At 44.4% G+C, this 25,321-nt stretch overlaps 1 protein-coding gene across 2 annotated transcripts in view; it reads right to left on the bottom strand.

Moving 5' to 3' along the window:
* Window positions 1-22,776, bottom strand: part of LOC120902821 (homeobox protein aristaless) — a 64,043-nt gene extending 41,267 nt beyond the window's left edge. For both annotated transcript variants that reach the window (XM_040311854.1, XM_040311855.1), the window contains exon 1: window positions 21,535-22,776. The gene's annotated coding sequence lies outside the window, so the exon portion shown is untranslated. The remainder of the gene's footprint in view (window positions 1-21,534) is intronic.
* Between the last annotated feature and the right edge of the window lie 2,545 nt (window positions 22,777-25,321).

The following is a 25,321-nucleotide window of genomic DNA, read 5'->3' as shown; positions in this document are numbered from 1 at the left end:
ACATGTTTGATGCATTCCGCCGTGTCGTCTTCGTTCATCAGCGGAAAACCGTGAAGAGCAGTGGAGCGACACTTTTTTTTTGAAAATGCAAGCATAGAAAACATGATTAATTTCTCTTTGTCTTTTGACCGATGAATTGATCTTGTCTGGTGCAACATTAATACGCACACCGCTTTGAGGAGCTCAAGCGAGAAAAGTAACTCTTTAAGTAGTCGCGACAATGTTTCAAATCGGCTTGATTTGATTGAACTCGTTTCACAATTTATTGCCTTTACCGGTCGCATGGAATTGTAATGTGCCGGGTAGCGCGAGGTGAAAAATGAATGAAAAAACCTTTCCTATCAGTCCGAGGCTAACACTGCACCACACCACCTCCATCATCCGGTTAGGCTGCACCTTCAGTAAGCTCGAGTTACTCTAACAAGAGCATCATTACCTTTCTTAATAACACTTCGTTTGACGCGAATGACTAATTTCTGATGTAAAATAATGCATCTATCGAACGGGTGCCGCCGCATTGAGTACGAGAGCGCTCAGTGGGCTCGTTAGCCTCTCGTATGCGACTATAAAACCCACACCACGATCCGGTTGCACCTTTCCGTAGGCAAACATCAACGCGGTGCACTTTGGAGTGATAGATGACTTAATTGCAATTTATTTTACCCTGCGCGTCGGCCGGTACAGCCCAGTACTGCCTACCGCGTGCAAATGGTGCTCTCTTCCGTGGAAGAGGAAGAAAATGGTGTATGCGTACACCACCTAGCCTGCCACCTAACAGTCGAACAGCGCTGTAATTAATGATGGCTTAATTATAAATTCAGATTCGGGCCACCTTCATGCTTCATACCAGTGTGACTGCTTAATGAGCGCAAAACGAGACCCAAAGAACAAAGAAACTGATGCTTGGTTTCCCCATTACGGTGATACAGACGCTAGTAGCATAAGTTTTCAATTCTCCTCCTTCACTCAATGGGACATTTATATTTTAATCATGCTAGTTTTGGAACATGAAAGATACAATTTTCAAACAAATTGCCTACATTCTCCCGTAAATGGCCAAACTTGTGATTTATTCACTCATTGTTTATGACACACGTTTCCATGACAGCGATGATGTACGAACAAATTTAACGGATCATAAACCTCTTTTCAAAAAAGCTTCACCTTTTCAATCGTACTCTTGCAACGACGATGACATTGAGATAAACATTAATCTTGTTTATCTTGATTATTTGCTTTATTTATTGCAAATAAATTCTATCTTGTCTTCAAAGCTCGTGCCATTTTCCCTGCCTATTAGCAAGTCATTAAAGTGTTTTTTGAATCTCTTAAGATTTTAAATCTGTTTAGAGAATCTTGTTGTCTCGTTCAACGTTACATGTTTTATCTACAGAATCAATTACTGTTTAAACCTAACAAACTGATAGCCTTCTCATAATAACCAAACACATAAATATGCTCCGTTGAGCAGCACTTTTAACATCCTCCCGTCGCTCGTCCATACACCATCCAACTTCACCCACTCAGCTCGATCTGCACACCACTCGGCGCGTGATACATAAGTGTCGAGGTCGAAGTTCACAACGGCCGCACACTGCTGCACAATAAATCATTCCGCCGACATATTTATTGTAAGAAACCATACCATCCAAAACAAGCACAGAACACAGCCCAGGAAGACATCGCCACCGCTCACTGTGCGCAACCGAAGTAGCGCGCGAGTCTGCATGCGCGGTTGCGGGTTTGTTTGTGAACAATATCGCAAAAGCTTCTCCGTTACTCTTTCGCATCCGTCTGCGCATGGTTTAGCTCGTACGGACGGTAACGGACGGATCATCGCAGCGGGAGGGCACCGTTTCAGTTGTTTTGTTAATAAATTTTCACTTTTCCAAGCCAGAGCCCAGGGAAGCAACGCCGAGGGAGTGTTTGTAAGAAGCCACTTATTTGTCAGAAAGCATAAAGTATGAACACAAATTATTCGCATGAGATGAGGTTTTGCGTTGATTGGATGTTTCGATTTTTCATTGTTTGCGCTTGCCCGTTTGGTTAATTGATGTCCTAAGGCACACGGCATTGCCAATTGAATGAGATCGCGCTTCACTGTACATGATTCATGTAAATCTTTATTATTCGGCTAACAGTACAAGCCATCGCTAGAGTGTGGAAAGCCTAGGAACTATGCAAGAAAGAGGCAAACAACAACCACAAAACTTTACGATAACAGTTTCAAAATTAAAAGCGCCCATTTTTCATCGTTCCGCTTCCAGCGAGGCATTCGGGGCGAGATCCTGTTCAGTTGGTTTGGTTGGTGTCTTACATTCTAGTCTCTGTATCGCCTTCCAACCGTGTGACTCATCAGTCTACGACGACTCTCGTGACTCTCATCGGTACGGAACTGACTGCAATAGCTCCCTCCAAAGATAAAGCGCAAAGCTGCTTTACATTCAAAAGTGTTTCGTTGGCGCTATGCCCTTGGCTCATACCGATAGCGGTGTAAGTAATTCGAAGCGCAAAGCATTAGAATAATCATAATGAACTTTGGCGTTTATCTTAATGCTATTTTTGATGAAAGTCACGGTGACTAAGACTAAGGATGAGTAACAGCTGGATACCAAACAGACCATTAGTCTATTGTTTGGAGTGCCATTCGTAGAAACACACCAGTCGTGGATTCGGTACTCGGGCGTTGGCATGCTTTATCATCTTTATAAACTTAATTTAAAACACAATTAACATCAAATCAGCTTTCACTGATATGTTTACTGTCTTATTAAGTGTTTTTAGTTTGCCATAAGCGATGCGTTGTATTTATTTGTAGAGCAAAACGGACAACAAAAAAGGTATTCAAGAAACGCTCTCGACGTCATCAATGCTTAGGTATTTCTGAATCGATCCAATCACACAAAAAACCTCTCTCATTACGAACGCGTGCAGGTCAAGATCCCTGTCATCGTTAGTTAGTCCCTAGTTTTTACCTTCTGCAGACTTTTGACCTTCCAAACTACCTGACACCGTTGGTCCCGTGCCGTTTGCCTAACAATCTTCATCGCGAGATCCTACAAAACCGTAACATTTCGCTCTGATCTCCCGAACGTTCCGATTTGCCCATCATTAGAGACCCTCAAAACAAAGAGAAATCACACGAGGCACCATTACTGCTACATCTGCCGTCTCATGTTAATTTCGACGAATTTTCGACAAGCCACAGCGATCGGTGGTAATTAATCATCCTCCGAATGGTTTCGTAGCCACCGCAACCGCACTCACCCTAAGCCCATGTTCACGCGCGTGCATCGCAATTCTTTGGGTTTCGGGTCATTTGCCATTTGCCAACAAGACACACTTTGAATCATCTTCGCAAAGCTTCTCTACCTGGTCTCTACTTCCAAAACCGGTTCTTCCCTAAGATATTGATTCCAAATCTGGGTGATTTGCCCTCGATTTGAAATATTTCGCACATCGAACACCGTAAGCCCACATGGGACGAAACGGAGCAGACCAGAAATTGGGTAAATAAATCATAGCTGTGAACTATCAACTCATCGCTCCCTTTTTGTATTACAGGTTAGGTTCTAACCTTACAATACCATCATCTTCCATCAGCGAAGAAAACATTAACCGAAAATTAATAGGATAATTGTTTCAATCGTCAAAATAATAACTGGATGATAAATGATGCACTGCTCTGCATGAAGCGCTGATTTCTCAAGATCCCAAAAAAAAGTTGCTGAGCTGTGCTGGTTGAGCTGGTAACTGGAATCGGATTTTGAACCTTCGCTGGCAAGGAAGTATGGGCGATGCGACATGCTTAGCTTTCGTTGAACAAGACAACGAAACGACTGATGTATCCTCTCTCACGGATGATCGTCTCCTATGGGATCTTTGTTTTTGCTCTCATGATCACCCCCTACGGTTGTGCAATCCCAGCCAGTAATCTATCTCGCCACTTCTCATCGATTTCCCCGCATCCGGTGTAGATAAATTAGTTTGCCTAATTGAATTTAGTGTTTCTCAGCCCTTTTCTCAGCCCGTTACTCTGGTTCGTTCCGCTCCTGGTTCGGCCGAGCGATCACATCAAGCAACATTGTAAGCAGGACCCCTTGGTGGTCAGCCTTAATGCCTCAAACTCAAGCCTACCGATCCATCTTACTAGGGGTGCTGATTTGTATGGGCCTAACTCGAGCGGCAAACCGTAAACCAGCACTGAGCTATCGAGTTTCCGATGATGATCCCTGCCGTTTGCGATAATCAGAATTAATGAGCAATTTATATTTTGTTAGCTCGTATTTTCTAGGATTTCGTTGATGTATTTTCAATCGCGTGGAGATGATTCTTGCTCAAAGAAAAGCACACCACATTGATTGATTAAATTTACTGGACCTTAAATCAACCGAAATGGCGCCATTCCGTGATGAAAACTCGACTCATCCGGCTGCTAGGTCCATAATATCGGAGCCCCTGTGGTGAGACACTGATCAAGCGGTTTTGAGAGCAGAGCATGAATGCTAGTTTAACGAAGTGTTAACGAAGTTTAGGCATTCACTAGTCGCTGTCGCCTGGCAGACAAACTCACCTGTTTTATAGCACCCGTGATGACAAATTCAATCTCAACCTTCACAACAATGATTGAATTGACAATAAACGCGTCATTTCCAATGAGGAGATAAATTCTAGGTTTAATTACAGCACATTAAACATTCAATCAAAAGCCTTTGTTTTACGAAAGCAAGAAAACTCCAACCACGATAATGCATATCAATGATGTTTTAGAACATACCTGTAAGGAAAGAGTAGAAAACAGTTAAAATCGATTGAAAAAATACATCATATTACAAAAACAAACAGACACAAACATTCTCATCCATGTCAAGCATAAGTCTTATGAGGCTGTTCTATTCTTCGCTTGTCCAAACAACAATTATAATCCTTCTTTTGTGCAGTATCATGATGGAGCTTGTTCAATAAAAGGTATTCGAACAAGATATTTAAACATCGACCCTTAAACCTACGAAAAAAATATTGTAACCGAACAGAGAGAAGATATAAAACCTCATTTCTCACGCACCTTCCTGATGCGAGCGAGGATCCTTTGCATGATTGGATTAAACACAATCAACTAGAACATCCTCTGCTTGTATTTTTTATTTCTTCTGCAGCATTTCACGATCTTGTTCCATTTGATTTCTTTTTCCTTGTCTCCAGTGGAGTCGGTTCGGTTTCATTGTACTGGTTCATCTTCATATCTGGTGATTATGAGCCCTACTTTAAGAACCGATTTAATATCTGTTTACTTTCACCTCCTCTGATCAATCAACATTATTTGATTTCGTTTCATACTTGTGCAATCGAAAGAGTTGAAAGATTCCAAGGCGAGTTACATACCCAACATTGCCTAAAATCTTGATGTAGCTTACACAAAGAACATGGCTGGCTAAATATGTTTCACAAGGTGAAGCAGTCGACGAAGAAAAAAAACATGCTCCGCGCATTTAATCGCCCTCCCGTTCCGGTCATTAGTTTGAGCCAGACCCAACAGCGATACATCATTTATCAATCACCCTGTATTGACAGCTGCAATTGCATCTGTTTTCTTAGCTTTATTTTATGCCTGGCCGAGCTGGGTCAGAGTACGTACAAATACACACGCTACTGCTGTACGTCTTCCCAAGCTTAACTTTAGACTAAGTTTTTTTGGTATGGTTCAGCGAAACAAGAGAAAAAAAACAGTAAAAGCAGTTAAGATAGCAAACTTGATGAAGCAACTGATGCCGGCGTCGAAATGGAACGAATAGCGCAAACACACAATCAACAAACACTTCCGACGGAGAGCTTAACCCTCGGGTCGAAATTATTTTTTCTTCTTCCCCTGCAATTATGCTGAGTGTGTCCATGAAATAGATATACTTTTATTATTGCAAAAAACCGTCTTCTTACCTACGATTGCAATTATACGCGTTGAATGTTAATAGTCAATTTATTGACCCAAAAAACAACAACCCGACGTTATACAAGATAGCTCATAAAACTGCAACTGCAAAAAGGACGTCTCGGTGCAGTGTCTTTGGCACCAAACAGCGTTCGATGGTTTGATTTGGTTGGTTAAGTTTCCGATGTCTTGCCGGTGAATGCAGTTTGACCTGTCAATTATCGATATTTTGGACAACCACCGTGTTGGGATCGCTGTGCGGCCATGGATTGCACTTGCGAGGCGTAGAAGCTCTGCCAAAACGGAGCAGGGCAAGGCTGAGGATCGAATCGCAAATGAAAAGCAATAAACAACGCCACCAAAATGCAATCAGGATGCATCGCAGGATTGTCGCTCGGAAGCGCAATGAGTCCTTCGCAATTCAAAAAGAACGCTTCCACAATGCTTCCTTGAAGATCAAGAAACTCAAGTACCCCTTCTGCAAGACGGTGCTACCCATTCCAACTGACGCCCGATATCGACCCCACTCGCTGGGTGCATATAGCACGCTTGCAGAAGCCATTGTCAAGCTGTCCGATATTGCTCTTTGGACAGTTCTAAGGAGCGCTTGAATTTAAACTCATTATTTTCAGCGACACAACATTGACGTGTTCGAACCGACTTTTAATGCAATAGTCGTAGCTGCACTGAGAGATGAATGCACTAGGGGAAGTGCATTCTTATTAGGTGTTAATTTGGAGGTGGTGCAGTTCGTTTGAATGAACGATTTGACCTTTTGCGCTATTTTCCTGTCAAACGTCAAGCGCCTCCTAAAGAAATAACAAACCCATCCGGCCGGGACACCAACACTGCAGACAAATAGCAGACAATGCAACCAATAACACGATGTCTTGCTGTTGCAGCTGTAGCCATGTTTGTACGCTCACAATATCACAATTTTCGCACCTTTTTTCCGTTCTACCAGACGTAAAACTCGCTCGACACTCAGCGGTTGGACAATGTATAAATGGCACGATTTATCGATTACTATAATCTAATAACCGTCCAGGAAGCTGACTCTCAAACAGACAAGGCGTCTTTTTCATGCCCTCAATGCTGGCCATGTCGTAGCTGCCGTCAACTAGCAATAACCAGTTTGCTTGATACTTCCAACATGTCTCCAACATGCCCCCTTGGAACACGCACTAATCCTAAACGATTGCGTTTAGCCGGCGCCCACGGTACGCGTCGGTATATCAGCATTGTCAGTATTTCTACGCCCTATCAGCGCTGTCACTGCGTGTAGTTACCTGCAATTGGACGCGTTAAAACACTCTCTTGTGCAGCGACATTACGCGTACACTTCCATTCCCGTGTTCGCTCGATCAAACTAGTTCTAGGCTCTCTAGGCTTCACCAGTTTTATCCGAACCACTTACAAGCCCGAAAGTTTCGTACGGACCTTAATCCTGCTCACGCAGCAAACCGCACATAAAGCTGGAGCAGCTTCTCCCTACACTAATCTTGCCACTCTGGTGCGTGTATAATTAGATTCCAATTGCATGCTACCAATCGGTGGCTGGCTGAGTGGAAAAACCGGGCCCAAAAAGTTGCTCCTCCATCCGTCCGTCCGTCCGTGTGCCCGGTGTGCATCTGATGACGCTTTCGTAATGCATTGTTGCGAATACGGCAGGGATGCTGCACTGCACAAGGGACAGGGAGGAAATGGAGATGAAAAAACGACAATCGCCGATGGACGGCTTGCAGCTCCGTCACGACTTAACCGTCACCATGCCGGGGACATCAGCTCAGCTAGTCGGCCAATAAATAAAACAGTGCTACTTCATTATCAAACTTTATAATGCCTCTTAAAACGCATTTAAATTAATTTGCGTTATCTTTGCGACCATATTAACTACATTATGTGTATTCTACGCTGTTTGCTGCAGTGTTTTCGTTGTGTTTCGGGTTCTCTGTGAGCTCCTTGAAATACTCTTTTGTCGGTGTGACAGTTTCTCCGTTTGTGCAACCTGCGCTACTGCACTTTGCTGTTTTTCTGTTTGTTTTGCTGCCGCAAAAAAAACCTCCCAAAATTCAACAGCACGCTTGTCCTACATTTCAAGCCGCCGCGTTTATCGAAAGTGTTTTGTCGTCGAACGAAAATCAATTTCATCGAATTGCTAACCTCACCGAGGAGGAGCAGGAACCAGCGGGATGGGGAGAAAAGGTCTTAATCCTAAAAATGCACCGCAAATACTCACACTCTCGACGGGTTGGGCCTGGAGGCACTTTTGCACTACCCACCTATCTAAATTTCACGCTCTTTCCTGCACCGTACCAACCATTTCGACGATCCGCGCGACATACATTAAGGGATATACGAGAGTATTGCGAACCCCAACGGTTCTGCTTTAATTGACGATTACCTTTTTAACTACTCTTTTTAAGCCTCACGAAGCTCGAAGTAGTCGCGATTGCATTCAATGCTTAAGAGATCACCTTCGGGATCGGGCCCATTAAAAAGATACTGCAACGCATAACGATTAGTCGGGATCTTTGGTGCGTGGTGCGCCGAAGGTGCTGCCAAGGTGCTAAAGGTCGGGATGTTTATTTTTGCTAGCTGCTTCGCTCAATTGCAGTACACATTCGCGCGCGGAGCTAATTGCAATCATGTTTTATTTCGGGGTCATTAATTATGGAATTTTACTTCCAATATTAAGTGTTTGCGCAAGTCATTTAAGCGGAGTGGTCTAAAATAAATCTATCCTTTTTTATATAATTTACATAGTTGTGCAATTTTAAAACCTTATATGTTTACAATGACACTGAACAAGATTCAGCTAACTTCAGCAAGCCTACCTCTCAGACACAGGACTTTGTTTTTTATTTCATTTACATGCCATCCCCCATCAACCAACCGATACGACAATATCGCTCACCTTAAGTCAATAATGCTGGGGCAATAACAATATTTGGCGCCATTCGTATTATCGGAAGCGAGGAATGGCTCCAGCTCGGTCCGCAAACAAGCGCTAGCGCTGGCCCGATCCCTTTCCAAAAGCGCATGCGCCTCGGACCACGCACCGCCACACAAAAGGAAGCACCGTCAAACGCCATCAAAGCATTCCTCAATACCGTCCGCTGCTTAAGCCTATGGAGAAGCGTCTTTTTTCCTGTTCCTTTTTCGGTTTGCATTTGAAATGCTTGCTCTTCCTTTCGGTGGCCTGCTTCCAGGCCAGGCCAACAGATGCGTAGGGTAGTCGGCGGTCGGCGTCGGAAAAGGTCATCGGTGGCATTTAATTGGAAGGCGTTTTCGAGATTTCGGCGCGCCGCTCCTCGTACCGAGCGCTTGCTGGAAGTGGAAGACGATCGCTCTCGACCAGAAACAGAAACCAAAAACAAATTCCAATGTTGTTTTACGACAACTGAACATCTTGTAAATAGTTCCGAAAATGTTTTTTTTTCTCCCCTCCCCAAAACTGGAAGATAAGCTTCGGAGGGTGAGGATGCGTTCCCCGAGTGGAGGAGAGTAGGAATGCCGCTGGAGGACGGATGACTCACCCTCGAGTAGAGGTGATCGTGTACAGTGCGTTGTTTGAGACCGTGTGCTTCGATGAAAAGCAACGACGAGCCGGTAATGCTTCACTTCCGCTGCAGTTGTGGCGCGTAGCAATCGGTGACCAGCTGGTCCGAACGTCGTCTGGCACAAGTCTTCGAGGGCACAAGTGTTCTGCAGGCCCAGGTTTTGGAAGCATTAGACGACAACATGTGAACAATTTGTCTACAATAGTTAATTGTTTTCTGCTTCCCAGTCCGATTCCCGATTTGCCCCAGTAATTGCCCCACGTTTTTTTTTTTTTTAACAAATATGCAAGCACACACAGGAACAGGGCTCCGAATGACAGTTAAATTTATTTAATTTCGCATTCAAAAAAATGGCTCCTTTTCTTTGTTCTAAAACTGCAAACGCTTCGTTTGCAGGGTGATTGGATCATTTCATTAACAAATCGATAAATCATGCCCCCAAAACACCACCCGCAAAACAACCCATTCAGCGCGCTGCACGCACACAATCAAGCAGCGAAACTTTCCCGCTACCCCGGGCCCGCATCGTCCTGCTAAACGAAGCATTTACTCCCTCACGCTATATCGCCCACGAAACAAGCACCCACAACCACAGAACTACACAAAGAAGTACAAAGTTCCAAATCTAATTATAGCGAAGCACTCGTTCTGTCCATCGTAATTCGTTTGGGCCACATTCTAGCCCACCGCGACCCGCCACGTTCCGTTCTGCGTGTTACCCTGCGTGCCTGTTTGGCCGTCCCTGGCACACAGCTGGAACACCTGGAAGCGCCACCATCACCACCACGGTGAGGGAGGGTTTTTTTTTGGAGCAGGTGCCGCTCTAAATTCACCACGATCCCGAGTAAGCCTGCCAAGTGCGAATGTGACGACGCGAAGATGGCAAACAACCTTTTTGTCCTCCGACACGCTTCTCCTTCGTACCCTTTGCTCATTTCAATTCGATTCGCGATTTCACGGATCTACTGAAAAGGGGGCAGGGGGGGGGGGGGGGGCTGAAATAGGATGTGGGAAGGGGCTCCAAAAATGGACTCTTCAATTTCCCAACGCCTGCAACACACACACACAAAGGCCAAACCGTTTAAGCGGCATCATTTACTCTTTGCGCCTGGCATTGTTAGAAGCTCGCACGCGGCAAAGGCAAAGGTTTGATAAACAAAACCGATTAAATGAGTCGCTCTCGGTGCGCGGGCTCGGGTTTTTGTAGGTTGGTGGAAGCAATTATTTGCTCGTTTCTATTAACTCTAGATATCAACTAAATTGGATGCTTTCGGTGAAAGTTATCCTGCCGTTTCGTTTGGTCGCCTGAAGCGTGCAGAATTCGCTTCGGAATAAACAAAACCCGGCCAGCGACGTGCAACTAACATCGATCGGTTACGCGCCCCCTGTCCGTCGGCGGCCTCGTCAGGCCGCATGGTCCCGTTTGATATTGTGTCTATTAAAATTTAATTCACATGTTCGTACGCAACAAAGGGCACAGGCACAAAGTGAAGGACTCCTCGCGTAAGAGAGCTTAAAGGGATCACCTTCGTGCAACTCATCGTGCGGTTACGATGGGATGTTTTTATTCTATTGTGGCTGTGAAAATCAACATACTTTGCTGGGCTGATGGCGTGAAACCGTGGCATCCGTGTGGCACCGGAGTGTGGATGTGAAGCTTTCCCATTTTATCAATAAAACGGTTTGTCATTCAATCGGTCCAGCCACTCAGCCCGTCCTGAGACTGATGGGCTCGTTGTGCGCCAATTGCCTGGCTCGGTGGATGGAGATGGATGGTTTGTGTGTGTGCAGGCACAAACACACACACACCGAAACATACACAACCCGTCAGGAATAAGTATCCGTTCAAACTACATCCGCTTCAAATTCACGCTGACAACGGACGTGCCGAAGCGCGTCAAGAGCGCAGGGAGACCCCTTGCAACACTCCACCCTTTCGGTGGGCACCTGGAACACTAGGAAGGCGGTGTGAAAATTGATTAAACAATATTGCCAACCCCGTGGCTACACTTCCGCTCGCTCCCGGGGCAACCAACCAACCAATCGGCAACCCCTAAAATATGCCGTTTACCGTTGAGCCGTTTGAAAAACTCACTTCCGTTCTGTGCGTTCTATGGATGGAGACGGTTGATGCATGAGCTGCAAGTGTTGGCAGCTTTTGCTAAATTCGATTTGATTTAAAATTTTATTATATTCATTAGGGGCCCTTTTTTGGGTGGTTGGGCCGCCAAGCATAAAGCATGCACGATCGCCTGCAATTGAGAATGCCATGTTGATGGAGCTGCACAGTGCTTGTATGGCGTCAACGTTCTACACACAATTGACAGCAAAGCAGGCCAGTTTTCACGACATTTTAGCATTTGCTACAAAATCGTTTTGATGTATTTGATTGATTTGGCTGCTCTGACTGCCGCATGAGGGGTTTAAATTCAATAACGTATTACATTAACACGATTATCAAGTTGACACTTTATAAATTTCAATACTGATATTCCTCTTGGAAAGCCTCGTGTCGACTACACCACGTTCGCACCACGTTCGCCACGTTCGCCTCCGTAACGAGCGCGATTTGCATTCGATTTCTCGCGCTGTAAATGTCAACAGCGTGATGAGCGGAAATAAAAAGATGGCGATGAAGGTGAGGGTGCCATTGAGCAAAGCTTCCAACAGTGTGTGTGTGTGTGTGTGTGTGTGTGTGTGTGTGTGTGTGTGTGTATGTTTCTGTGTGTGGGAAGAAGGCCCGCGAACTAATGATCGAACCATCCATTCGTTCCATTCCATCGGATATCGTAATCAATGATGTGTGTAATTGTATTTCGGTTCCTGGAAACCGGATTCTGAAGGAGAGCAGGGGAGCAAGAGGGGGGGGGGGATCTCGAACCGAAGCACATGGCACGGTGGCAGTTCGTGGTTCGCCCGGCGGGTGCTTGTCGACGGTTTGCCAGCCAAAACAATGACATCTATTTCGAATCGATTCCGAATGCGACAAACCGGAGACAAAGGAGGAAAGGGGGGAGCTGTAAAAAAAGAATAACATTCCATTTCGTGTTTTTCTTTTTACCTACACTGCCTAATGCTTCTGTAATGTATTATCACATACGCTCAAACAATAGGTACGAGAACACAATTACACCAGCCGAGCCTTTATCTTGTTCTCATTTCCGAACGCAATATTAGTCTTTTCAATCGCTTCTGTTGTTGTTGTTGTTGAAAATTTGTTTCCACTCAAGCAAATATTTAAATTCAATTATCACACGCACACTGACGTTAGCTTACGTTACCAGCACCACATCGATCCTTTCAACCAACGCAAAGAACACCTTCAGCTGAGTATGGACAAGTTTTTATTAATGTAATTACGATAACACACCATAATTGAGTCAGAATCTAATTCGCAACAAAAAAAACAACACCACTCCACACAACACGAACACATGCGATCGAACGCAAAAGGGCAGGAAAACGCAACAATAATATATCGCGGCTTTATCTAACAGCTGTAGTGACGAGTTTCGTTAACACTTGGGAAACAACAGCATTATCCAGTGCGTGAGTGTGCACATGCACTTGACCCGCAACAGACAGCAAAGGTGTCCAAGGGAGAGAGAGATAGGAAAGAGGGGAGTTGCAAGGAGAACAGATGCACGCCCGTAAGCAGGATACGTGCAATTGCAACGTCTGCAAACAAACTGATTTTCTAACCCCTGCTTGTCGAAGTTCAGAGTGCAAATGTGCTCGGGGAAAGGTAAAACAAAGAAACACCGGGTCCTTGCAATTACCCTTGTCGAGCCAATTTTAACACCCGCTTCCTCCTGTTTCCTGGTGTGTTCGTACACCAAGAAGGACTGTACTCTCTCTCTCTATCGGCAGTCGGTGTGTAATATATTCTATTGAACCGGGCCATTCGCGGGAGGCAGGAGAGTTGCTTCCGCTTCCTTTTTCACGCTTGCCACGGGAGCCAACGGTACAAGGTGAGGAAAATTCAAATTATCCAATTGTTATCGTTATTGTAGGCATGCGAACCCCTTACTGTGGCTGTGCCAAACAGGGTGGGAGGGTTGGCTTCCCGTCAGGCATGAAGGTGTTTTTGTAAATTTAATTTTGTTTAGCTTCATTGCCCCTGGCGAGACCTTTCCACTATCGACAAGAGTGATGGGATGGTGTGAAGAGGTGCTTTGAACACGGTTGGGGAAAGTTGAGCCACAAGTACAAGCAACGATTTTATAACAAATATTGAGTAGTTCGTAAATTCTAATGAGTCAATTTCTCTGATAACTGATAACACACTCGTTTGTTGGCTTTTATTTGCAAAGTCAACAACTGAAGCTTGCATAAATATTGCAACGATCACTAATACTTTTATAGCATTCCCACACTCATCACTTGGTAAAGCCCCCTTACTCTTACTAAACCGCTCGATTCAGTTAGCTTTGTCTATTTTATAAGCAGACGAGATAAGATAATTACCTCAAACACTCATCATTCTGAACACTATCGAAGTAAAGAGTGCACGATAACGTCACTGCACCTTTCCCTATAGGTACATGTATGATGTCACAGAGACACCGTGACGTCTAGTGCCCTTCCCTATCATATAAGCCTATTGCAGGTTTTGGCTCTTATCGGAGTTAATGAAATAATCTGATTGGATAAATGTTTACACCTTCAGCGATAAGATCGTTTCCGTCACGAAAAACAAAACAAAAATCAGAAACACTGCAGTGCCGTATCGAAGAAATCGGATAACACGCGTTGATAGGGTTTACCGCTTGTATATCTGCAAACCAATATCAGGTCGTTTTAAATTTGGAAGCATTATTTAATCATACACGGTTGCACAGTTCCTACTACACTGTGAGGAGCAGCAGGCAGCAAGCCATCCAGCCAGTGCAGGTGAAGTGCAGTTTGCAGCGCAACCCGCTTTGACATATAATCCGCTTACCTGTTGGGTTTTTTATTGCACAAATCCAATCAATAGCTGCACCGTTTGCAATCCTCTTCCGAAATCATAATTTTCCGCATGCTTGCGCAAAGGTTGTGTTTTTCGAGCAACGTGTCTTACATGATCGACCGTTAGGTTTTTTGCAGATGGTCGCTTCCACCGCACGGCCGCTGCAGCTTAATGCAACCGAGAGAATAACGATTCAATTTATTGGCAACTTTGGGGTGTAAATCTTAATTGGCGGTATAAAAACTTGATCTTTACTGCCGCGGGTCTGGGGTCGCTGGTGCTCTTCACTTACGCCTCAAACGTACTGTTGAAATTGGCTTAATGTTTGTTAAATAATCACTAAATATATGGGAAGCATTATAAGGGGAGAAGTAAAAACCATCCTCATCTTCGATCAATAATGTAAGGGAATTTCGGAAGAGATAATTTTCTTTGAGCAAAAACTTTCAACTAAGCTGATTAAAGCCTCTCATTTGAAAAAAAATGAAGCAAAAATCAAAGCGCATCGCTAAATGCGACGCAAAACATCAAGTTTCCGTCCCACACTCGACACTCGAAGCGTGTCAATCACACACAGGACAGGCGATCGATGGAGCGAGATCAATTAAATCGGTCAGCATTCCTGTTCCTAACTTAATTACCTATCGCAAACGTACACACACACACACGTGCATTGGTACCTTTACGCGCTGGAAGATAAACGAAATAACTTTCTGAGTTGCAGTTTACCCTGCTCCTCAGGCTTTTACCCTTTAAAATTCAATTCATTTATGTAGTCGCTTCATTTCGATCGGCCTTTTTTCCAATCGAACGTGTTTTTTTGTGTCTGTTTGTCTGCCAATGTTTGGATCGTTCATTGCTCAATCGGTACCCCGATTGCCCAGGAAATGGGCACAAAAACAATTAAACTAATTGTCAAACGTTTCCTGTAATTAACCGATTGGTGGAATGGGCCAGGTTTAATTTCAAGCGTGCGTTGTTGTATTTTTTTTTAAACAAATCGTTCATTCCTTGTTTACAATCAACATCGCACTTGCAATTTAGACCGGAGTGAAAAGCGACAATGCTTTACGAGCTGTGAAAGACTGTCAATACAATTCTTTCCAAACGAGGTATTTGTGTAAGTAATATTCATTTAATTACTTACAAATTGCACTTTCATAAAACTTGCCCAACATTTGCGTGCTTTACTGCGTGATAATGTTGTTATCAGTATCTGCACTGTCAACCACAATCACTTACACTGTTCAAACAGCGTTGACAGGTGCAAGGTGTAATGCATTGTTTGTGTAGCACTGCACACACACACACCCATCGCTCACTGCACCTTAAATGCACTTTTTACATCGTTCGCCATGTGGCGCTTACCCCCGTTTCCATCCAAACAAATGCTGTACATGCACAGTAAAAAAGGAGGAAAAGATAGAGAACAATTAAAATAACATTACCTCGCGCTCAAGCGACACAACAAAAAACCGATTCATATTCCATCGATGATCGCTTATCGCACTCAAAGACGGGCTTTTCTATTATAATTGACATTATCTTCAATTAGTGCATCGCGATAAGACACCGGGACAGTGCGCACGTTCCCCATTTAGCCCAGTCCCCGTCCCCTGCCCTCTCCGCAAACAAACACACATGGGAGTGACATGGTCCAAGCAGGGCAGCTCTTGTCATCGATATGTGTGTCAACACGGTCGATGATTGATACATTCTGCTTCCCTCGGTTGATCCGATGATTAACCTCCATTAGCCTCAACAAAACCGATGATGTGCAGCCGTGCTTTGGGGCGCTTGGCAGAATGATCGCTAAACACACACACAAACGCACACACGCCCGTGTTTTATGGTTTATCAGCACCTCATCGTTTAGCAGTTTAATCCATCACACCGTAATGTCTGCATGATTGGGGTAACCGATTTGTCTGCTGCCAATCCCTATTTCTCGCTCGCGGGGCCACTGACCCACAGCGACACGCACCATTGTACCGTTGATCGATCGATCGATACTGGCTGGTGTCACTGTCTGGATTTTGAGCTTTGAGAGTTTGATTTTGCCAGCGATAATTTATCGCTCCACTAAGCTTAATCACAAATCGGTGCTCGACCAATACTCGATTGGGCAACAATCACGGCCAGCGGGCGCAAAACAATTAGGCATCATCGATCTGGAAGGGAATGCGGTACGGCCTCCTCTAGATGGGCGGCCACAATTGACAATCGCCACGAGCTATCTCTCCTTAACCTTCGCGAGCCGGTGTGAGGATTTAATCGATAAATTGGATTTTAATCGAGCCCCAAACAAAATACAATTAAGCTTCGTCACCCGGGACAACGATGGGAATTTACGCGTGATTAGCAATCGGATTGAGCGAAATTGATGAACAACATTGGGCGTTGATTAAGAGCAAATTGATTTTTTTAGCTTCGATTAGTTTAATTCACGTTGCAGGGGTAATTGTGACCTTACAATGGTGTTTGATGCAGAGGCAAATAGGTAATTGTGATAGGAAGATTGATTGAGTATTGAGCAAAACGAGATTCCCATAAGCACTATGCTATCACATAATTATGTTTGAAATGGTTTGTTTCAACAACACTCCAGCATTGATTGTATTTTCAGTCATTAGACAAAAGCATCCATTGATTTGTATCTCCAATCAGATCGCCACGCTTCACATTCCATCTTCAACAACAAAAAACATACAAGCTCAATGATAACGTAAAGAAATAACTGCACGCGTCACAATCGCCATCCATATGAAACGATGCTCCTCATCGATGGGCCAAAACACCCCCAATCAACCAGACCGCTGGTTTTTCGTCAGCACAGCCAAAAATTTACCGTTTTGTACCATCAGCTTCGGTACAGAAAAGGGCTTTTAATTTAATTACAAATCGAAGGGACCCGCGCTCATCACATCCTTACCACTGTGCATCCTTCGCCCAGTGCTGCGTGTGCAGCTGCATCCACCAACCCAAGTCCCTCGAGCGTACCCATCCCGCCGTGCTCGCGATCGCTTGTTAACGGTTCAAATTAGGCCGTTGTTTCGCTGTTCGTTCGATTGCGTGATAACCGCCCTCCCGCCCCGATTTGGAAAGCACACCCGCGGCGCCCCGTGTCGTGTTCAGCTCGCCCCCCCCCTCCCCCTCTGTTGTCTTATCGATGCGGAGGCACTGTTGTACGATGCTCCCGAAGTTAAACGTTAATTTGATTAAGCGATACCGCATGTTTTTCCCTGCCGCGTGGCGTTGCTCTGTGTCCGCAACATGCAGCGCAAAAACGCAACTACCGTCGACGCTCCCGTTTCTGGGCGGGGGAGACGACCTAAGAGCAGAGGATGGCGGTCGAATCGGAAAACAGATCAAAGTTGTAAGCTGTCAAAAACGGTGCTCGTACAGTACTTTCCACTTTCGGCGTCCCGAGCGGCGAATCTCGTACGCACAGCGGCCGCCGCCGTATCAATCTAGCTGCCACCGTCTATCAGTCGCCAGCAACCATCCCTCCCACCCATGCATTCAATCAAACCGAACCGAACGATGTGCACTGCACAGCGAACGAGGAGTAGCAAGAAGAAGCACTTCTCATTACTGAGTGGGTGTTGTAAATTAAGCAAACAAACTGCGATCCCGCGATACCGATCCGGCGGTTCGCTACTGCGCACGGTCTGCCATGCTTGAATGCTTCTCTTCGTCCGTCCATCCGTCCGGGTGTTGGTGAATTTATTGCTAATTGAGTTAGGAGTTGTGAGGGGGTAATGTTGTTACAGAAGCTTCTATAAAGTGCACAGGTAAGGTATAAGCATACTTGGCAAAGGGTAATAGAACTACTAAGCATGTATGGTATGGGTTAGCATCGAACTTGGAGTGTTGAAGTGTTTCCGAATCTTGCTGGATAACACTGTAATTGCGTTGTTTGCAGATTTATCGCACCACGATAGCACTCCAATTGCATTGCATGATCCATGAATCATAAATTTTGTATCTAACTCTTGTGCAAACAGTGCACATCCCTATCTACCGCCCGCATTCAATCAAACTTCTCTCCAAACGACTCGTGTTGCCTTTAATCCAAAGCTCTCGCTACTCGAAAGCTCACCAGCAAAGATTCGATCACAGCCGCCGCCGCCGCCACCGTCATCCCAACTACAGCGCCAGCACCATGAAAGGTGGCCTCGGGCAGTGGTAGCTGGTGGTGGTGGTAATTAATTAGTCGACCCCGTGTTTACAAGCTCATTAAGGGCAAAACTTTATGGCCCTTGCTGACGCGATACTGTTGCGCTTCTGTCTTACGCCCCCGAACCGGTTGCGCCCGCCAAACTTCAGACGTCACGTTGCGGAAAGTCTATCTCAATGCTCTGGCCACCACTACACACCATCCCCATCCCCACCAGCAACCTTCCCATTCAAGCTCCCATACCGTGCTCGGTAAACAAAATGGCCCCCAAACAAACAAACGTGGCGTACGCTGGGGGGAACCTACCGCGGGCCTGTGCTTACTACGATGTACAGGATAGTTACATTGGAGAAAAGCAGTGTTGCCAGTGTATGTGTGTTTGCGTATAATAAAGCTAGTCACTTTTCGTTTATGCTTAATTAGAGTTTATTGTTTGGATGCCCTTTGGAGTTGCTTCATGCTTCGAAACTCCTACCATGCAATAGAAATGTGGAAGCAAATGGAGAAAAGCTCACTGACGAATTAATGTAAATAACTCCACGTTTCTTTGGATTAAAACTTATACTTTCGTCGCAATAATAAACTACACTTTATATCACTGTCCGACATCTTCGCACACTCTTACCATATACTCACTCAAGTGTGCCTGTGCTTATGCGCTGCCATACCGCACCCGTGAATGGCTATTCAAATATGTTCATTTTCTTTGACGGACATTTGACACGCAACGGCGCCGTCAGGTTTAGTGAAGCTAGGGTTTTTTTTTTCTTTATTTAAATTAAATCGTAGCAAATTAAGAGCTGCTTACATGGAAACTGGCCCATAGCACGAACGCAACCGCGGTCAAATGCCCCAACCGCTGTGGTGGTGGTGTTAAATTTTAAAACTAGTTTCAAGAACTTTTCGAGACAAGCTGAGCGGCGCTGCTAAGAGGACAGAATGTCACGTATTAAAACGCTGCAAAGCTATCCACTTACTTTTTCAATTTATTTTCAGCAAATGAATACAGCTTTATTATGCAAACTAAGTCCTGCTAAGGTATCTCAAATTCCATTAGTCAAATCCTTTCTAATGAGTACCGTATTAGAATACGATATTTAGCTCCAAAAAGGTTTAGCTGCCCGCTGAAGCGACAGCTCCTCAACTGGTGTTGGTGCTGGTTAGAAATTAATTTTGTTTTTCACCAGAAACCTCGCTCTCTAGCTTTTAAAAGAGGGCGAAGGGAAGCTTTTTGGAGCTAATGCTAGCGCAACAAATAAAACACTTGCTTGTTATGTGCTTATCAACATATCACAAAATACCTCCATAGTTTATGTTAAACTTTCCAGCCATGACACACGCACACACACACACACGCACACAAAACTGCACACCAAATGTCTTCATTGTCAAAAGCTGACGATGATTGAATGTTTTAAATTTACATCGCAAGCTCACCTAGCGGTGGTGGTGGTGGTGTTGGTATTTGTGCCTAGAAAAACAAACACCAAATCCATTTTACATGAAAACGTTATGTTCCGCCATCGCGAAGCGATCCAACAAAGAAATGGTTCGGCGTTGATGGTTCGTTGATTTCACGCCATCCCGCCGCCCCATTGCTGGTGGCCGGACGGACCCTTGGCCGCTGGCTGGCTGGCTGGGGTCCCATCAATCAAGCACCGTGTCAAAACTAGCCAACGCTCAGCCATTTTATGATCGTCATTAGGCTAATTCCTTGTTTTTCCGGGCAGCAAACATCCTGCCCCTGTTGGGAAGCGTCGGAAAAGCGTTACACAGCGCGCGAGAGCTTTTTTGCTGTTGTTTGCCGTGCTGACGGCAAGGGGTCTAAAAATTGAAATGTGATCATTAAGTGTTTGCCTACTGTGCGCGACTCAGATGATAGGTAGAGCTACCTGGCTGGCTGGATAATTAGTTGGGTGGAACTGGACAATTAGTTTTATTTCTTTTACAAACAAAGGTCCTCAATAGTATATGCATCGATAAAAAGTACAGGAAGATATTGTTTCGTGAGTTGAAAATGAAAAACAAAAAAAGTTTCGTGTAAGCAACCAAACACATTCACTCAATCGGTAGTATTTGTATGATTTCAGGTTGATGCAGATACTCCTATCAAACTAATCTACCTTTCCGTTCTAATTGAATTCAACTAAATATGTTCAACCCTTCCTGATTGCGCTGACAAGCATGTGCAAACGTTTTGCCCTTTGGCAGCTTCTAATGTGCTACAATTTAATTTCAAAATAAAGCTCCAATCTGAATCCACTGCGGTGCATCGCGTGTCTGTCAGAATGCTAAACAACGTATCTGCATCGCTGTACAATCTAATAACGTTCCCTATCTGCAGCATTAGCTGCATACGGCGCAAGGAATGAGTGCCTCAAATATCACATTTCAAAACAATTATTTCCAATTTTGAATAGAAACAAATTGTGCTTTCGATTTCTATTTTCAAAGCAGAATCATTCTTCCCACAGAGCTGCATTGCCAAATATAACGAAACAAGCACACAAAAGACACAACTTTTCCAACAGGGCTGCTTTTTCTGGACTTGTGAAATGGCTTTTCGAGCAGAATTATCCACAAACGGTCCGAACCAATCGAACCAATCATCATGGGCTGTCGACTGCCACTGGCATGGCTTGGGGGATTTGTAGTTCTCGCAAAAAAAACGCACCAACTGGTTTGCGGTTGGCTGACCGGCCACTTGTGATTAAGGAAATTGCGTAATTGGAAGGATTTCCTGGGCTGATTAACTCGTTTGCCAGCCCGGACACAAACGCTAACCGCAGCCGGGACACCAAACTTTAAGAAAACCCACTGATCCCTGATGTTAAGCTGCTCGGCTCGCTTCCCGCGCCACGACCTGGGTGAGAATGTTTTCATTGGCATAGCAAAACGACTCGTTCGTTCTTACCTCGATTGCTGAAGCGACAAACTGGAACGTTTTGCTGCTACTTCAAACCTGCTGCTGGCTGGAATCCTGCGGGCTTGCAAGCGGCCGATAATTGTGCACAATTTCCTATCAAATGGCGTATCGGTTTTCGTGTTTGAGTGGCCGCTGTGTTTTTTTCTGTTTCTTCTTTTTCTTCCTTTCGGCTGTTAGCGATAAGACTCGAAGCCTCCTCTCTCTCTCTCTCTCTCTCTCTCTCTCTCTCTCTCTCTCTCTCTCTCTCTCTCGCCGAGCGACTAATTGCGGCTAATTGAAAAAGCGGAGCACCGAGCCTGAGTGGATTGGAAAATATTTGCCCACAATATGTATATTTCTAGCACAGTTGCATAATTCACTCAAGCTCGCCCAATCCATACTTCACAGCACACTTGCCAACCGCACCTAGATGCACCTACACACACTGCTCAGAATAGAGCTATACACACACACAAACACACACACAAACACACACACACACGCGTGAATGTACACACAGGGTCACATACGCGAGGATACAGTGCGGTGCACGGATTGTTAATTGAACGCGAACGAGAGCAACGTTAATTTTAACACTTCACAATCTCGCTCCTTGACGCGTCGTTCGAACGCGGGGTACAATCGTAACACTTCACCAGTGGGGTCTGAAGCTGAACACCGCTATTGCCGATACTGCACCGAGGAGCCCTGGAATGCACTTCACTCTGCAAGCAAGTCCGCGCGTGGGGTGCAAATTCAATTATCTATCAGTTTGCATTTGGTTTATTTCTTACTCGTTCCTTCGTTGTGTTTAATGCAGCTAACAAACCGTTGCTCGGCTGTTACCTTTTGATCTTGTTGTTGACGTTTCTCAGCTTGGAGGTGATAATTCCACGATTTTCTAGCGTACCAGCGTCACCAGACCTATTTTCTTCTGCCTATCCTCACAAAGGCAGTGCTTTGTCAAGTAGTTTCCTTCGCGTTTCTTTTACAATCACTTTTTGGTACTATTTTTGAACCTCTTAAATTGTAGAACCACTTCAAATGTAACCACTTTAGTATGATGAACGCGCTCATTCATCACCCGACGGTCAATTTGTGCACACCTTGCAGGCCAACGCGTGTCCGTCGCGAGCGCAAACCGAACCACAGCACGAACGATCGATGCGAGCGTAAACAAACGAATGAGCACGCGAACGACCCAACACTCCACGCAAAGCGAACGTACAACGGATACTGAACCAACGTGGAGCGGCAAACGTGCTATGAAAACTGATTCGAAGGTGCACGGGGCTGGAGATAAGTGCCCAACAAAAGCTTGCTACAGGGCTCTTCCGGACGGTGCTGTAAGGGAGTAAGTGTTCTAGCCTATTTTATGTTCAAATTATACTCGTTGTTTACTTTACCTTAAATTAAAGCAATCAAATTCAAATTGTGATGAGTTTCAATAGTTTTTAATCGTTATTTAATCCTAATTAAACACTTTTCAAACTAAAACTACCAAGCAACGAACCCTGCATACATCACGCAACACGCAAGCTCCGCCTTGCTTCCACCATTGCGCCGCGCACACTATTGCAAAACGAACGCCATACTACACGCACACTATCGCATCTTCCCGCTTCAGCAGGGGCGGAGCTGTCGGCCTTATCCAATCAGCTTCGTTACCGTGGGGGGATGCAAAAGTTTCCCCTGTTTTCTACACACCCGAAAGGCCAATTAATTTTCCCTCACACACATCACACACATTTGATTGATTCCGAACGAAACAAACAAATTTGTGACAAATTGTGGTTAAAAATGGCTTCTTGCACTGTCTGTGCCAACAAATCATGCGTCAATCATTCATTCTAATGTGCTCGGAGGAGTGCTTCGGTGCACCTAAATCTGTTGAAAATCGTACCATGTGGATGGGAATTGAAATTGAATGTTGATCCATATGTGGACCGATTGAAATTGAATAGCAGATTTACGAAGTTTTGCAAGCTGATTTGGATGAAAATTCGTTGCAAATTGCACGTAAAACTGTTTTAGTTGTATTTCTCTTTCAAATCAAATCTAAATGTTACCTGAAATTGATATAACAATGCAATAATTCGCACTGTTACACAAACCGACAGTCACGCCATTATTAAGTATAAAGTGCAATAAAACAGCCCCCCCTAACGCCATCATACCACCAAAATAAGCATTAATGAGATTTTAATTATTTTCTCTCCCCCCAATCCCAAACAGCCCATTCGCACGTGCTCAGTTCCCGAAATCATGCCCTTAAATAATTGGATAATATTCATCGGGACTTTCGGGCCGTTTGCCCGTTTTCATCCGTCGTTTTTTATTACTGCGCTAGATTAATTACCCTCTAGTTAATGTCAACTGCATGCTTAAGCTTATTGCGTGCTTTTGATACTTTGCCACATGATAATTACCGCTCAGGTCCGCGTTTTATGACGATCATAAAGGTTGACAGCTCAGATGATGTCAACCGTGGCGATTACAGATTTTCCGCAACGAAATAGCTTTTATTTCGGAATAAATTTACAAAACCACAAACATTGCCTTCCCCTAAGCCGACTCTTCAAAGCTGGCCAATGTAATTCAGGCGTATGATTAATAGCTTTTGGCTTTACTTTATTAAAGCAGAAGCGTTGATGGTCCCACCCACCCGCTCGTTATCATTCCAAACTCGATCATTCCTTGCCCTTACACCGGACCACGCAATGACCTTTTTCTTTCGTTTCGTTTTTTCCTCCAATCATGATCTAAGATCACAATCAATACCAAACGGATTTTGCCGCAAATCGGCCGTAGTCCACCGAGGGGTCATTGCTGGATGTCAAAGATATTAATGAGCCTGATAATGAAATTTGTACCTCAAGTCTGCTATAGCTTGATTATAGAGCTGCTCTAGGGTAACCTAAACTTTGAGTTAAATTTGAGGACCGGCTTATCGGTCGAAACAATCTTAATATCATTTTAATTGAATGAGAACTAATAAGTGCTCATCAAACCGGGGAAAAGCAAAGGTCATTCAGAAAATGGCTAAAACAATTGAATTCATTATGAGCACATTTTTTCGCTCTCTTGTTAATGGTTTCAACAGTTTGATTCGTTAGGTTTAGAATAATATAACGCGTTATTTTTGGAGCTCCGTTTTCACCCATAAATGTGTCACAATAAATGGCTTCAAAATGGTTGGATCATTCCACGCCAACGAAATCACAAGTTTGCGTGGGCAATTTATACCTGTACCAGTGCTTAATGTCAAGCTTTTGGGGGGAAATAAACTTAACCTCACAGTACAAGATAAACGACCACACAGAAGAAAAATCGTTAAATATTCCTGCGACGAGTCGTAAACCACACACACACATACGAAACAAAATAATATATTTAATACGTTTACTAATGGCGGACCGTGTACATCGTGTATGAGAATCAAAATTTTGATTTTTTATTAAAATTGACACGTTTTTAAGTAATCATTCGGTCGTTTCGTCTCTGCATGAATACAGAGAACTGTTTCATCTCTTTCTTTTTGTCCTTAAAAACACACCTCTTTCTTGTGTGAACCAAAGCATACTAACAACAGCATCGTTTATTTACAGACAACTATCGAATGATATTGCACCTATTTCACAGGGCCGATACTGGCGCCGTCCTAACAGCGGGATGCATCCCCGAAAAAAAACGCCCTTTGCCAACACTCCTAAGAACCGTGAGCCGTATCGAATCAATGCTTGAGGTACCGACCGTCCCGAGCAACTACAAGAAGCGCCCGGTACAGCTCTTAATA

The sequence above is a fragment of the Anopheles arabiensis genome, chromosome 3 (genome assembly GCF_016920715.1).
Source record: "Anopheles arabiensis isolate DONGOLA chromosome 3, AaraD3, whole genome shotgun sequence".
NCBI classification, from domain to species: domain Eukaryota; kingdom Metazoa; phylum Arthropoda; class Insecta; order Diptera; family Culicidae; genus Anopheles; species Anopheles arabiensis.
The sequence above is the reverse complement of the archived record's forward strand: the minus strand, read 5'-3'. Positions and strand labels throughout refer to the sequence as shown.